The sequence below is a fragment of the Zonotrichia leucophrys genome, chromosome 7, assembly GCF_028769735.1.
Source record: "Zonotrichia leucophrys gambelii isolate GWCS_2022_RI chromosome 7, RI_Zleu_2.0, whole genome shotgun sequence".
Taxonomy (NCBI): domain Eukaryota; kingdom Metazoa; phylum Chordata; class Aves; order Passeriformes; family Passerellidae; genus Zonotrichia; species Zonotrichia leucophrys.
Window position 1 is genome coordinate 5,834,005 of NC_088177.1, and position 12,201 is coordinate 5,846,205.

General features: G+C 37.7%; 1 long non-coding RNA gene across 2 annotated transcripts; it reads right to left on the reverse strand.

Annotated features, from left to right (window-relative positions):
* Positions 1-6,138: 6,138 nt before the first annotated feature.
* On the reverse strand, positions 6,139-9,870 carry LOC135450320 (uncharacterized). 2 transcript variants are annotated; one of them, XR_010441019.1, is made up of 4 exons: positions 9,636-9,870; positions 8,992-9,141; positions 8,849-8,903; positions 6,139-8,523 (listed from the first exon to the last, which is right to left on the reverse strand). It is a non-coding gene; the product is annotated as an uncharacterized LOC135450320 (long non-coding RNA). The 2 variants fall into 2 exon arrangements; XR_010441018.1 differs by lacking the exon at positions 6,139-8,523 and having other exon boundaries at positions 8,704-8,903.
* Between the last annotated feature and the right edge of the window lie 2,331 nt (positions 9,871-12,201).

Genomic DNA, 12,201 nt, shown 5'->3' on the forward strand with positions numbered 1-12,201 from the left:
ATGACAGGACTTGGTATAATTGTCTCTATGCATGGTAAAAACCCCCATATTCCTTCTAACATAGCATTTTATAGGACTGAGCTCTTCTGCCATACTTGACAAACCAAACTCTTTTAGCATGGAGCACTAAATATAAAATACATATGTATAAAATACATAACATTTAATAAGGACTAAAATAAATCAGGCATTGTCATTCCAGTAAATGCCTGTTTTTATTCCTGCCAAATATGCATAACGGACAATTGGATATTTACTGATTGTTGCACAATCATTTACCCATGGATTTATGAGTTACACATGAAATTGCCTATTTTGTTCAGTTCTGCATATTCCACCAAAACATCCTGTATTTTCTTATTCTTTTTTTCCCCTATTGTGCAATTTTTTTTGGGTAGGAAATTGTACACTGGGGAAAAAATGGATTGGGGGAAAATTATTAAATTTGAAGCTCATGCCTTCATGTTTTACACGTGACTTGGCTTCTGTTAATTCAGGAAGTTAATTAATCCCTAATGAAACATGCTTTTACTGTGTATCAAACAGCATTTTTATTTGACCATAAATTGTTTTTCATAATTTTTTATGGGCAATGAAAGCATTCTACTGGCTGTTTTTCTATTTTTTTTATTTCACTGTCCTCACAAAAGACATAATTTACACAGCTTAATTCACTACTACTATCTATAATTAATCTGGACATATGGCTTTAATAAAATTTAAGTACTTAAAGTATATGACTATCCTCCAAGTTAATTTTAAAGTGGTTGAACCATGTAGACTAGATAATAAGCAATATTAGATATATATGTATAACAGTATCTTGTTAGATAGATATATATATATATAGAGAGAGAGAGATAACAATATCTTCAGTAGTCAAAATAACATAACCTGTGCAATAAGGTTGAGTTTTTGTAGGAAAATCTCCAAGCAGAATGGTTCCTGAATTTTGCTGAAGAGATATGGGCTCACTGAATTTCATCTCTAAGAAATATTGGAGATTTACATACGAGTTTCCCCATTCCTTGTGAATAGATGTAAGGACAAATGGCATATTCTGAATACCAGAAAAAAGCATTAAACAAATTCAGGATTATTGGAAGGATCCCAATGCAAATGCTAAATACCAAGCTGGGAACACAGAACAGCCCCATGGTAATTTCTAATAGAATTGTGCCAAATATTTGAAATTTTGATGAAGCCAACCTTTTAATTTTAAGACAATACAGGTGTTTCTTAGTTGTTTTTTTTTTTTTTTGGCATGTACTTAGACTTAACACCTTTTTACCTATCAATGTGTGCTGTAAGTGCTGTAGTTCTCCTTAGCAAAGATTTTGCACTGTTGATATTTTCATCCAGTTCATTTCTCCTTGCTGGCAAGCATTTAGTGTCCCCAGACATATTATGATTCAGAAGATGAATAGCTTCCCCTTGCTCTGGGATTCAAGAGACCAGCATGGAAGCATCCTATTCCTAGAGCAGAATTTCAGCTGAATAATGTGGTATGACAAGTGCACCACTCACTGATGGAGATCTGCTGGAGTCCCTTCAGCAGCTTAAAACTGCTGGTCAGGAGGAGGTAGATTAAGGCAGATCTGACTTCTGAGTCAGATTATGTAGTGGCAAAACAGGGTTAAAATCATTTTGCAATATTGTAATTGGATGCAAACTTCATTTGAGATTTCAGCTTTCAACTGCTTCACCATATTTACATAACACAAAAGCTAATTAGTGACAAATATTATGCATAAAACTCCTGTGCACATTATGCTTAGGTCAATGTTCCACTTATATCAAAAGGTGAAAGTAGCTTCATTTTTAAAAAAAAAGAATCTGTTGACACCATTGATTTGGTGATATTATCATATTTATATGTAGGTTCATTCTGTATCTCTTCATTAAAAAAGAATTTACCTTAGTTGTCACAAGCATATATTAAAATAACAATTTTATTATAACCCAAAATTCAGGTGCCTAATTGCTTTCAACTCTTTCTTGTTTTATACTTTGAATATTTAAAATGAAATACTTGATATTTAGAATCAGATATTTTAATGTGGCTGTGTCATGCCTGACTATCTCTGCTAAATTCAACAGAATTATTCATAGTGGTACAGAAGGTGACTCAGTAATGGTCATGTCCAGAAAGCAGGAATTCACTGTGGAACAACTGCAAGATATTGTGCTTAAATTCAGAAAACATAAATAATAGTTCCCTAGTGAGTCTTAGTGAAAAAGACCAGATAAGTACAAATCCAAACAGATATCTTGCATTTCAGTTGTTCAGTAATCAAAAACTGGAATGTCCTTTGAATTTTAGTATTTCAAGGTATTTACACAAGCATGTAAGCTAGATAATTAAAAAGGAATAAGTTAAATATGATCATTCTGGAAAACTACCTTGAACTCTCTTTAAGTGCCAACAAAACTTGAAATGCATTATCTCAAAGTCATTGACAGTCATGGCTGCAACTCTAAAAAATGTGTTCTAAGAACACAAGGATCAGATTTGTCATCTGAACCACCTGTTTGGCCCTGCAAGTTTTAGCTTCAGAGAAGATGACAGCATCATCTCAAAATGAAGAGATTCACAGGAAGCTGTGATATAATGGAATACCTTGAGGCTTTTCTCTGAGTCATCTCTCCCTGATGGCAATTTTAAGGTCACTCTTGAATATGGACAATTTATTCTGGAGACAAGAAACAATACTTGCCAAGAAACAAACAGAGATCAATTGGTACAACACATGACTGTAGTGCAATTAATCAAAGTGCCTTTGAAATACTTTTGATTTGCAGCTTTGGTATTCTGTTCTAGAAATCAGTTCTAATTTTTCATCCAATACTTTAGGAAGGAGTCTGAATTCCATAATATCTGGATGGAAAATTATTTACTTTCAGTGCTTTGATCAGTCTTTGTTAACAAAGCTTCATCAACCATTACTGAGTTTGGTTTTTTAGTTTTCATTAAAAAATTTTTATGGAAGGAAGACTTTTCACAAATACTAATTCCTTGGAGTTACAGGCTAGCTCAGAACCCAAAACAGAGAGGGAAATTTCCAACTGTTGATCTCAGTTAATATCACTTCTACTTGCTTCTAGTTCCTTGGCTGCTCATGTGCAAGGAGGTGGATAGCTCTTATCTCTTAACTGTGTGCACCTTGTCTCAAATGCTTCTACCAAAGCTTGGGAATTTGGCTCTTTTCTACCTAAATGAACAATCACAAGAGGAGCTTAAGAAACTGGTTTATGAGAGTTTCTCATCAGTGACAAACATATTTACTTATGAGAAACATGGATGGTGGTATTGTGTTTCTGTTTTATTTAAAAAGATAAGTCTATCAATATTTTTCTTTGAAATAAATGGAAAGCTGTTTTCCATTCAGCTGGCCTCTTTATCAGAGAATTAGTTATTGAATGGTCAATATTACTTGTTCTTCTCTCTGCTCACTGGATAATAGAGTGCAAATACACAGAAGGGCTTTCAGAACAATGCAAGAAGAGAGGGAATTCATGCAAACTCATTTTTATAGATAAGAGAAACCTCTGAGGACTTGAGCCCAGGGCTCCATAGTACAGAACTGGCAGAATGGGTCCTGGGAGCGCTTAGAGACAATGCTGAAAAAGAAAAAACTTGTGCTCCTGACCTTACAACATTTTATTCATAGCAGAGTTGCATTTATAGAGTATGGCATGCTGGTTTAAAAAGCCTTAATTAGCTCTTTTGAGTCTCAAACAACTTTACAAGTGCAGGCCCTGTTTGTAACTATTGCTGACCGTGGTGCCTCACCTGAAAGAAAGAAATTACCAGGGTGTTAGTGCTACCCATGAAGATAAGGCTGAAGTTGAGCAGCAATTCTGGCTGAAAACCTGCAGCATTTGAAGCCTTTTCAATTCCTGTGCTGTAAGGAGTCTTTCATGCAAGTAATAAATTGGATGGCACTTAGATGAGGAGAGCAAGTTGAAAGACAGAAGAGTGCAGGCCAGACAGTACAAATCTAAATGCATGGCTCGGGCATTTGCCACAGTTCTGGGATTTCTGTAAGCAGCAGATAAAGAACAATTTGATTGTAAAGCTCGAGCTGTTACTGTTCAGCATTCCCAAGATGAATTTGATGTCACTGAGCAGATTTATGGCATCCACAACAAGGCAGGAAATGCAATTAACAAGGCAACACTGCAGCACCTACAGAAGATGGTGACGAAGAAAAAAATGAAGGTAAAATTGGTTTTATTTTTCATTTTTCTTATTCTTTTTTTCTGTACTTTCCCATTGTGAAGCAAGGACATAAAATGATTGACACTGTTACTAGGCATAATGCCTGAAATACTGGAATAAGTGTTTAGTGTCTGGTGAGAACTGTGACCTGGGACAGAAAGAGGCTTTAGAGTGAAAAGGATCAAAACCTGAATAGCCATTAATGCACAACAATTACAACAGTTCAAGGTAAGGGAACAGGGAAGTAGAGCTGGCAGGCACTGTCTGAGAGAACACATTGCCTCTTAAGGCAGAGAAAATGCACAAAAACCAGGAACTAAAACACTTAGCCCAAAATATTACTGAGGTTTTTTGGGCAGAGGAAATATCCCAGTGTTTGTTCCCTAAAGAAAATGGAAACTGAAACACGTGCAAGCACCCACAGAGGCTACCCAGAAACACAAGTTGTGTGACAAGATTCTCAAAAGGGCACTACTTATGTGTGGACATAAGAAAGGACACTTTTCATTTTCACAGAAAAATAAATCCTGGATGTTATTTTGCCACTGTGCTGTAAGTCCAGTAAAAAGCTGAGTTCTGGCTGACCAGCAGAGCTGCAATCTTACTCCAGCAACACTGATAAGCAACTGGTATGTGTCCATGAGAGAGAACTTCAGCATTGCAGTGGACTGGCTGTCAAAACATTCATCACAAGATCATGATTGTTGCCTGAATTTTTAAACAACTGGCACAGAAGTACTCTATCTTCCAGGAAAACTGCTTCCCAAAACAGCTGAGTAAATCTCAGATGAATTATTAATTTATCTACCATAGAAATGTTTCATTTTTTTTCTAAAATCAAATGGAGTTAAATTTTTTCTACTTTTTTCTTTTGCATTAAAGTGACTTCTAAAATGTTTCCTAATGAAAAGCCAAAATGAAATCATTGTATAACCTAGACACAATATTTCTTCTAAAATGTGTTGACTTCTCCCATTACCTTCCATTTTTGACACTTACCCAGACAAAATGTAACTCAAAATCACAAATAACTTGGGTTCTCTTCAGTATTTTGGCAAATAAAATAGTATTTGCCCAAGGGAATCAAGGAATTTGTGCCACAAAAATGAAAAATGGTGCCTTGATATTGAGTAGCAGGCAGAACTCACTGCTCTGGAATAAAGAACTGGTTCCACTTCCCACATGAGAGAAGGACAAAGCCTGAGTTGACAAATCTTTCCAGGAGCACCAGAGAGTTTGCACGTCCTCTGTTTGGGAATTTTGTGAATACAAATCTCTCTGTGAATTCCTGTGTTGTGTTCACACCTCACATTTTCACAAACCCCAGTCTTTGTTCTAACAGAATCTCACAAGTGCCACAATTGCAGAAGTAGACTAGCAAACATTAAAACTGACAGAACATAAAATGTTCTCAGTTCAGTGGCTTGGATATAAGCTAAAAGCAAAGAACACAGCACATGTTTCTGCACTTGAAAAGCTTCCCCCAGAATCTTCTTTCAGGGACAGCTTGAAAAGACAAATTGTACTGGAGTTTTCCAATCTGTCACAGTAGAGGAAAGCTTCTGAGCTGTAGAGAGATGCCTGAGAATTAAAAATATATCATTTCATCTGAGAATTTATAAACCTTTCTAGTTCAGTTGAGTTTTTTCTCTCCCTTTGATTATCAGAAATACACCTTCCAATTCTTATCCAGAAACAAACTACCAAAACAACTGTAACAATCCAAACTAAATGTTGATTTTTTGTATATTTTTCATGGTAGTTCTGTCTTCAAAATTTAAATATCAATGTAGAGCAAAATGAGGAAATGTTTTAATGGGAACTCCAGGCCAAAGATAATCATCCATACTGTAGGAAGCTGGAATCCATGCTCAGTGATCTCATTGAAAACACAAAACAGTGCAAATGAGAAGTTATTGTCTCTCATGCAAGAAAAGAGATTTTTTTTAAAACCCTAAAAAACAGGTTTAATTTTAAGGCTAATGAAAAACTCGGCCAATCTCTGACTTAAAATATGTGGATTTAACCTGGGAGATTTTTGTTTTTATGAGAAATCTGCATCAGTGTGCAAGAATAGGTGGAATCTCATCATGCTCTGACATGTTGCACATAAAATTGAAAAAGAACACTGTGTTTTGTGATCAAGTGATTCCTATAAACACAGCTTCCTTGGTGGCTGCCTGTTCAGTGCTCATCAATGATCATCTGTAGAGTTGTATTTTCACATGAACTCTGTTTCAGCATGATGTCATGGGTCATAACCTTTACAGTTTGGTAAAGTTCTCAAAAATTATAATTTACAGTTCATTTTCTTCTTGGGATTTTTCTTGTTGGCAACTACATCAACTGCTGGTTTTATTTTCTTTTCCTCAATGAAGGTTCATATAAACTTTTCAGTTGAGCATTTTGATTAAGTGAATCATGGAGGCTTTCTGTGAAGTCAGTCACGATATTCATGTTTTACAAATGGGGAAGGTGAGGAACAGAGAAGGAAAGTGACTTTCATGGTGATACTGTGAGAGGCAAGGCTGGGAATGGAAACTGGAGATCTTTACTGCCAGATCCATTCTACTGGATGACAACCATTCCCTACTACTTATTTTTCCATAATTTGCTTTTTCAAAGTCATGATCCTTGTGGGTTTGCAGATAGTATGATAAGTGATATATTAAGTCACCTTTACCAATATTTTGCAATTTTAGTGCAAAGTAAAAGGTAAAACTCTGGCAGTGTTTTGGAGAATTGTTTTTCAAAAAAGTAGATCTTAATTCTGACTCGTTAAAACTTTCAAAAATTAGAAGAGAGTTCAAGGAATGGACTTTTAAATTTCAGCAAATTATCAAAAACATTCAAAGAAATAGTTGTAAAAGTGAGAGTGTAGAAAGCCTGTAATGCCTCAAGGAAAAGGAAATGTGTAGTGGATTTGAGGTATAGTAAATTGGGATTTTGAACTCCAGCTGCCCAACTAGAAAAATCTTGTGTTCCACCTGCAAACCATTTATCTCACATAAATTTAATTTGCCAGTTAAGATGCTCTGTTTTCATGTCATGGTAGAAAACCTTTCGTAGCATCATCATTGTTCTGGGTAATTCAGCAGGAGTGCAGCTTGCATCTGCGGCTGGTGGAACAGATTTACATGGCAGAGTGGTTTGATCCTGCCCAGATCTGGTTTTGATGTTTGCAGTCACAACCTGAGCCAGAATGAGCAGTAATGACCAATCTGGAAGGAATCCCAAAGTCATCACTTCTTTTGCTGTGGTGAAAATCTCTCCAGACATGATTCTGTTTCCATTCTCTGGCTGATTTCTCTGACCTGTCCCTGAGCAGGGTCATTCTCTGATTGTGTTTAAATATTTAGATAGAAGAACCACTTCCTGAGCTGTTACCCCACCTGCTCTTGAACAGACTCAGCTGTTTCTTTTAAAAATACACTCTTGCAAATTTTACACCTGAGCTGGCTGGCCCCTTACCAGCAGGTTATGTTGGGGAACCCCACATCTGTTACTCTTAGGGAGTGGGAGGTGAGCTGGGTTGTGCAGAAAAGCTGCATGAAATGGGTTCAGACACTAAATAATAACAAGTTTCAGCCTAGAGTAAGATTGTTATGCCTGAATTATGAGCCTCCTGTAATAGAAACTGTAAGGGAAATTCAAACAGGCTATTAATTGTAGCAGTGCCAATATGTTAAGGTTTAACATTAAGATGAGTAATTTTCTAAAGGTATATACTAAGCAATTTCAGTTCTTTTTATTTGCTTCATTAGGAGGAAATTCTTGGCAGATGCATTTCCAATAAATGTAATGTGTGCTGATTTAAGAGCTCCTGTATTGGAGTCAGTCAGCCCTGCCAAGGCTCAGAAAACACCATGTTCCTAAAGCCATCAGGGTTGGGCTGAGGTTGCATGCTCCTCTCTGCCTTTGGCTTGCTCTAATCTTCATCTGACCTGTGGTAAATTCATGCTGACTGTTCTCACCCTCAAGGAAATGAAGTAAGATTAAGGTTTCTAAGAGTATAAAGTTCTGAAAATTAATATCATGGTCCTGAAGCCTCTTGGCTGCTTTAGGAAATGGTACAAGTCCACTGGTCATGATATTTTGTTCCGTTGACAGAACTGTTTTGTGGAAAGGCTGAAACTTCTCCTTTGGGAAGGGCAGTTTCAGTGATTCTTGGCCAGTGGAGGATTCTGAAATTCTGCCTGAAATTTCAAACACAAAGGGAGAGAATCAATCCAGCATTATCTATGGCATGGTGGCTCTGTCACACAGCAAGAGAAGAAAGCTGGCTCAAGTCCCTTCTCTGCCTGGCTCAGGTCAAGGATTTGAGTCTCAGTTGAGATCTTTTGTCATAGCACCCACTTCACCTTGTCCAATTATTTTTAAATATATACATGCACTAGAATGGTTCTTTGGAAAGATACTGAGAAAAAAGAAATAAGGATTGCCTTCTAATAAATTAAAAAAAAAAATATCTGAGTCAGAACTCTTTTATCCAGGTCTCATTCTTCAGGAGTGGATTGTGTGAAGTTCACAATACATGTGCATAAATACGTTAGCCACAAATCAATGTGATAACCAGAGAAGGTTTCACATAAAAATGATAACTCTAGGCACATTTACAAAGGATACACAGCAGAGTTCCACACTGAAGCTAGAACTGCATCTACAAAAGTAATTCTTGTCACTGAAAGAAGAGAACAATTTTGTTACTATGAGGAATCATCTGCATTGGGCTCCTTCTAACTGTGCGTGAGATAGTAAGGTTATTTTACCTCATTGCTGGTTCTCCTCTGCTTTTCCTGTGCCAAGCCTCTGTGTATGCTGTGAGCACAAATTTGTGTTGTATCACTGTAGAAGTGCTTGCCACTGTGTATCTGGATGCTGAGGTGTATTTGGGGAACAGGCATCTCTGCCAGAAACAACTGAGTAAAAAATATCTATCACCATAAATAGTCCCCATATTCTCATGGGAAGTATTTCCACACACTTCCTTTAAAGGAATGAAGTGTTTGGAAAGCCTAAAGGGACAAAGAAAATATCATTTCCTCTAACTAAGCATCCCTAAAATGTTAAACATAATTTTCAGAATACACAAAAATATCTGTTACTTCATTTGACTTGCTCAAAAAAAAAATTGGTTTTCTGCCAGCCTCATCTTTCCATAGCTTCTCTTGAAAAGATATTTCCATTTTGAGACCAGTTGCAAAAGAAATTAAGGAATCTCATCAAGGGAATAAAATCAGCTTTATAACAGATGAAACTGGACTATCACAAAAGAAAGAAAATTATTTCTTTTTCATGTTCTTCAGCACTTAATGTCTATTGTTATTGAGGTAAATCCAGAAAAAATATTTTTCTGTCTGTTCAGGAGCACATGCAAGATGGTAACTTCTCACTGTTTTCAGCTGCAAGGTACCTGCAACAGCACTTTGAGCTCCAGGTGGCTTTTCCCAAGATATCTGAGTGCTGGGAAATAAAAACTGTGCTCTGCAGATCCCAGGCTGCAGGATCAGTGAAGCTGTTCCAAAACACACAGGCTGAGGCTCTGGCCTGTGAGAGGCAGTGGTGTCCATCTGTACCAGGGCACTGTCAGGAGGGTTTTACACTGGCACCAGCATAAAGCACCTCTGCTTTCTTTTCTCTGCTCTGAAACTCTTTTTCTTAACTGCTTTTCATTACAGCTCTCTCTGGAAAAATACCAGTAATTTAAAGGTTAATAGAATGCTGATGTCACTGTAATTAGAGCAGAGGAAAAACATTTCTGTAATTACTGCTAATGCTTTCCTGCTGTTCAGCCAATAAGATATGGCCCCCAGTCTGAGATGGAAGGTGGGTGTAGAGATCTGTGTGAGCGAGAACTTGTGACAGGGTGATCAGACTGGTGCAGAAATGATGCCTGAGTCACTGGGAGCATGCTGGAAATTGGTCATTAAGCAACCCACCTGGAAAAAATAGAAGTCAAAATGTCAAGGATGAAGATGTCATAAAAATGCAGTTTATGGCACTGGCTAGCTAAAAAATTCAGGGCATGCGCTTAATCAAAATTCATGTTTTGGTTTCACTACACAGCATTACAAGTAATCCCATTAGTGTAGGAGTTCTACATTTTCAAAAATAGCTGTGATGCTGCAGAGCTGACCACACACGGGAGCGTGGGGGAGTGACCCCTGGGACAGGGCTGGCACACCCGGCCATTATCCCTAAAGCTGCTTTGTTCCCTGCCTGGTCACTCCCCATGGAGCGAGCTGCTGCCTCGAGGTGCACGGAGAGCTCTCTGCTCTGCCTTCCCAGGTGGGCAATGGCATTTCGGAGCTCACTGGAATAGCTGTGAGCAAACAGAGCAGCTCTGCTTGGGAGGCTTTCTGTTCCACTGATGGGAGACCTTTCAAAATTAAATTTGTAGTTATTCAAATTTCTGTATTGTCAAAAGACCATAAAAAGAGAATAATTGATGCATTGTAGTTGTTTCAAGAAATGTCAAGGAATTCCTTTCCCTGTTTTCCAACAGAAGTTCAAAATTGGTGGGTTTTTACGAGAAGAAGCATTTGTTTGCCTGCACCTAAGACCTTAAGAAAAAAACTCTCTGCAAATAAGGCATCATGTGAGTTTTGCTAGCTTCAATAGAATTGCATTTTCTCAGTTGCTAATGAAATTCTACACTCTGATGGATGCCCTGATGAAGACACACTAAGTTCCTTCTCTAACCCTCCTGGCACAGCGCTGGGCTCAGGCCGATCAGCTCTGTCCTTCAGAGCTGCTCCATCCAGTAGCAGCTCAGACATCCTGTGTCCTGTAGTATTTTACAGTGCAGAAATGCCCTAAAACAACTCATCAATGAAGAATAAATTGTGCTGTAGCTCTTTCCGCTATCATACTCTTCCCAGATTCCCTTTGGCAGACCTGTCATTAGTCATGTCATTGTTTCCACGTCTCACAGTGGATGTGGATTTTAAGGAAAAAAGAGTTTACAAATAAGTAGCCACATGTTTCAGAGCAGAGCTGGCATCCCCCAGAGGAGCTTGGGATGAGAGAAGCAGCACATGCAGGTGAAGGTCAGAAACACCAGAGGGGAGTTGGAGAATGTGATAATAGACAGGAGCAGATAACAGGAGGAGTTTCACTGCACAGGAGCAAGCAGGGCAGATTAAGAGGAAGATAAATAGGCCTTTGAAACTTCAAATCTTCCCCTTTCCAATTTAACATATGAAAGTGAATTATATCTGAATGCTTATGGGGATCTAAAACTGAGAAATAGCCAAGGTTCTTTTCTGACTTCTTTTCAGTGTTCCAGCAGCTCCATTTTCACTTTGAAACACAAGTGGAAGCAAAATGTTCTGAATGGGATCTGTATAGTTCCAAAAGGCATGGTCTCCAGAGATAATCATTACAGCAGCAAGTGTTGCTTTCTTGTACCATCTCTGCAGTGATCAGGCTCTGAATGTTGTACCAAACTGTCCCTAAGTGATTTTAGTAATTTGGAATTGCAAATAAGTTATAGTTCAGCTGTAGTACCTCAAATGCTATACTGAAACTGCATCCTGGAGTATATATTTCTGTATTCCTTTTAGGTGGGCTAAACTATTTGATTTTTACCTGGTACTGTGTTTATAGTCTGCATTAAATTGTGATCATGACTGAAAAGCTGAGACCTGGGATCTTCATGGTCTCAAGCTTAGGACAGGCTTTTTTCATACCTTTTTCATTTCAGGCCAAATTGATTAATAATAATTAACACCTGAAGGCTTAGCATAAATTTATTACCTTTAACTCTTTTCAAGCTGTTTTCACTGAGCATGACATGAAGTCTGGACTAAATAGGTCAGACATTTGAAATAAAACCAGAAATTGTAGGAATGGTATCTCTTTTATTGAGCCAAGAGTTCTTGAAAATTCAGGTAATAAATAGAGAGGAGGGTGAAGGATATAATTTGTCTCTTGGATCTTCAGAAAACAGGAATCCTCCCCTTCAGTTAACTGTAATT